Raw genomic sequence first — 4,644 nt, forward strand, 5'->3', positions numbered from 1 at the left:
AAACCTGGGCTATGGATGAACTGGAGGAAACCTGGGCTATGGATGAACTGGAGAAAACCTGGGCTATGGATGAACTGGAGGAAATCTGGGCTATGGATGAGCTGGAGGAAACCTGGGCTATGGATGAACTGGAGAAAACCTGGGCTATGGATGAGCTGGAGGAAGAGCCACGTGAACATTTTATAGGATGGGCCTATCATTATAGTTCACACTTCACTTGAGTCAGAAATTATTTAAGCAACATTCACACAGTGGCCCTAAAGTTATTAAAGCTCTCCAAGGCTGGAGAGGATACACTTTAATCAGTAAAGCTGGGTGATCCTGCAAACCTGGAATGGATCAGGTCCAGGATTCAAAACAATTGCCAGCAAATGACCCATTCCAGATTGGTTGATCACCGAGCTTCACTGATGAAGATGTATCCTCTCCAGCCTTGGAGATCCTTAAAAAATCAGGCTCATTAGGTCATTCATATTAGGTCAGGGAACATTGCTGTTTCGTTTAGGTGAACGTAATACAACTGAATGTCTGTATGTTGTGGATATTAGAGTGAATGTGCCTGGGTTGGCTTGGAAAGGGTTTTCCGAAAGATGTATAATTTTGGGTGAAAGTTCTTTGAAGTTCCTTTAACCTTATATTCAAATAGAACACCAATACAGTCTATGGGTGGATGTTTTCTCTTTTGAGTAAATGTTTATCCAACTCCAAAGAATATTTCCAAACTCTTAATGAATTAAATCTAGTAACATTTTTAGACTGAACAAACCAAATTACCCAATAACACAGAAAAAAATCTTTTTTAGTGAGAGTGTTATTCACAGTTGTGCAAATGTTCCAATGTTGACATGGTAACATATTGAAAGGTGTACTGCTACAGCCTCGTGTGTTTTTTTTTTGTCTTCGCATGAGCTGATACACATGAGCTGATACACATGAGCAGATATTTATTTCAGAACAGTCAGATCTGAAATGAATATTCAGAGAATTTAGAAGCTGACCAAGTGTTGGACTTTAGATTTTGTTGTGGACTGATACCCAGGAGGGCAGAATCGTGTATTGTACTGTATTGGAACTTCTAACTGATTACCGAACAGAACGTCGTAAAGCTCGGTCCAACTCTTTGGTTTTGCTCATGTATCCTGAACTAAAAGTTACAGTCTTCAGATCAGGAAAAAATACAATAATACGTCAGTAATACATGTAGTCCCCGGGTTACATACGAGATGGAGACTGTAGGTTTGTTCTTAAGTTGAATTTGTATGTAAGTCGGAACAGGTACATTATTTAATAAATGCAATTAGGACAGATGTTTGTCTCAACATATTATTAGTCATCATGGTGTCAGTTACTGTAAAAAAATCTTCACTGTAATCACAAACAAAGCAAAAAAAAAAAAACACAACTGCAGAGTTTGTTTTGGTCATTAGAGAGTTACGAGAGGTTGCAGAACAGAAAAGGACTTCTTCTGCAAGTCATGCGAACCGCCCCTCTCCCCCATAAGCCTTTGTCCTGCACAGGAGGAAGCGGAGAAGCCCCGTTCGTATCTAGGAGTCGTCCGTATGTTGTGTGTCCTTAACTCAGGGACTACCTGTGTATATATATTTATATTTATTTGTTGTCAAAGGCTGAACACTAGAGGGCAGCAGGGTGGCTGCAATGTCAGCTTGCTGCCTAAAGGAAAACTCCATGTCCCAGGATTCCTTGCAGTGTTTCACAGATGGGGGCGCTTACAATTGTAGTCTCAGCTCTCTACAGCACAATGGGGTGGCTACAATTGAAGCCCTTCTCAATGGAGCATGAATTGTAGCCACAGACAATAAGGCTATTCAAATTTCCGAAAAGAATAGAAGTAATGTATGGGGACTGATTATGAAACAAGGGGAAGGAATGTATCCTTAGGACATAAACAAATATGATATTTTCTATACTTCAGTGATGTAATGTTCATTTACTGATTTACTGTATTTCCCTCTGTGGAATGTGAGTTTTTTTTTCTTTGACGTCAGTTAGTTTGTGACAACTTGTAGGTTGGACTTTGTGTCATAACTGCTCATTGAGAATGGATATGGGCAGGAATTCCCTTATCTCTGTCATTTTCTCTTCGTCACCTTTGATCACCACAATTCCTCCTATACAGTATGACACATGTTGGACAACTCCCTGATGACTGCACATTCGTATCTGCACATCCCGTAACGGGTTGGTCCCGAATAGGAATACCAGATAGCTTGAAAATCTGAATGCGTTACCCCCCCTGCCCAGTAAATGACCAATGAGAGTGCAGTAAATGCCTCCAGCTCGTCTTCCATATTTTAAACATTTAGCAGCACTGTCTGTACAGCCCTTATTCATTTCTATTCTCCTAGGAACCAATCCCTAGTGATCATGTCATCTATGACAATAATCTGGCCTTTGGATTGGAACATGAAGTGGCAGCACCATAAGCCAATCAGGGTCATCTGCAATGCACATGTGCTCAAAGAAAACATAAGATAGCAGGAGAGAGCAGAGTACAGGCCCTATCAGTTTGCTGCTGCTCCTTCATTTGTCCACTGGAGGGAGTCCATAGCAGCATTTTCCCCGGGTGGCCATCTGAAGCCTTCTATCTTTTATTTACCATTCCAATATTGCTCTAAAGTCAGCAAGGTATAAAACGTCTTCTGCACATTATCTTTTAATAAATCCCAAGGATTGCTCACGTTGATTTTGTGCTATCACTATATGCTGAAACAGAAATATTTTCTTTGTTTAATTGGTTTATTGGACAATTGGCATAGAAATGATAAATAAAGCTATTTACACATTCTGTACATGGCAATAAAAACTCAGGTAGCCCTTTTCTGCTGCGTTAGCTGTTTATTGGTCAGTCTGGAAGGAGGGAGGGGCCAGTTGCTCCACCTTTTTTACAAGCAGATCATTTTCTCTTCCTGTCTTCAAAGCATTTACAGCCGAGCTCCAATCCGGAGAAACAATTAACATTAGACGTAAAATGAGGCAATGGATATTTGTTTTTTCAGGTGGTAATGTACAGTGAGGGTAACAGAGGGAGGGCCACTGAAGGAAGGAATATCATTATGTGTAATGGCTGATTTTGAAGTAAAACTGTGGCAGTAAAAAAAAAGTTATGACCATATTTATGGGGGGGGGAGGGGGGATAGTGCCAGATCTGATGATGGATTGCAGAGGACATTATTGGGGGGGTGGGGGAAGAGTTAATAGCTGTTTCCTTTAACTAACAATTGTATATTCTGCAGGGGTGTGGCTATTTCCTAAAACATGAATTGTAAGATACTGCGGGGGCGTGGCTATTTTCAAAAAGTGGAAATACTGTGTGGGGGTGTGGCTATGCCCCACAACTAAAAAATAGAGTACTGCGGGAGGGTGGCTATGGTATACAACCAGGATGTAGAAATACTTGGGGATTTTTGCTACAAAAAGAAAGTGAAAATACTGTTGCGAGACGTAGCCATTTCCTACAATAAGAAAATGAAGATACTGGGGGAAAGTATGACGATTTCCTAAAATAGAAGAGTGGAAATAGCACTTTCCTATAACAAAAAAGTAGAGATTTTGTGGGGGGAATGGCTTTTTCCTACAAAAAACGTGGGAATACTGTGGTGGAGTGGCTATTTCCTACAATAGGAAAATAGAGATCCTGTGGGGGGTGTGACTATTTCCTACAATAAGAAGGAGGCCATACTGTGGGGGCATAGCTAATAATTTCAATAGGAGAGTAGCGATACCTTGGGGGCATAACCATTTCCTACTATAGCAAAGTGGAAATCCTGTGAGGGCATGACTATTAACTACAAAAAAAAACTAGAGACACTGTGGGGTTGTGGATATTTCTTTCAATAAGCAATGGAGATACCATGGGGGTGTGGCTATTTAATACGATAAGAATAAAGAGATACTGTGCGGGCGTGGCTATTAACTACAATAGGAGAGTAGAGATACCTTGGGGGCGTGGCCATTTCCAACAATAATTCCCTGGACATTTCCTTTAGTAAGAAAGTGGAGATACCGGAGGAGGGCATGGCTATTTCTTACAATGGAAAAGTGGAGATAGTGTGGAGGTGTGGCTATTTTCTAAAACCAGAAAGAAAATGGAGTACTTTGATGGTGTGGTTATGTCCTACAACCAGAAAGTAGAGTAGTTTGAGGGAGTGGTTTTCCCTACAAATAGAAAGTGGAGATAATGAGGGGGTGTGGTTATTTCCTACCGCGAGGAACTGGAGATGCAGTGGGCGTTGCTACTTCCTAAACCCAAAAGTAAATACTGTGGGAAGCCATGACTTTTACCTACAATTAGAATTGACGGTACTGTAGGGGCAAGACTTTTACCTATATCCAGAATGTAGAGGTGGATAAAGGAGGATGGAGGTGTTTCAGGTGGTATTTCTACATTGGATCATAAAAGTAAAGCTCAGGATTATACATATCTTATTTTAGTTAACCTATTACCTTTTTTTGCTGCCACAGGTTTGGTATGAGGAGGTTGAGCGTACCACGGTTTATGTTATGTAATTGGTCAATCATGATGACAGGTGCACTTTATTATAAGGTATTCACATATTGTTTCTGTGTCTGGAGTTCTCCTTTGAAACACGCTCAGTTCAGGATAGAGCAATCCGCTTTTGGACC

The sequence above is a fragment of the Pyxicephalus adspersus genome, chromosome 2 (genome assembly GCF_032062135.1).
Source record: "Pyxicephalus adspersus chromosome 2, UCB_Pads_2.0, whole genome shotgun sequence".
Taxonomy (NCBI): domain Eukaryota; kingdom Metazoa; phylum Chordata; class Amphibia; order Anura; family Pyxicephalidae; genus Pyxicephalus; species Pyxicephalus adspersus.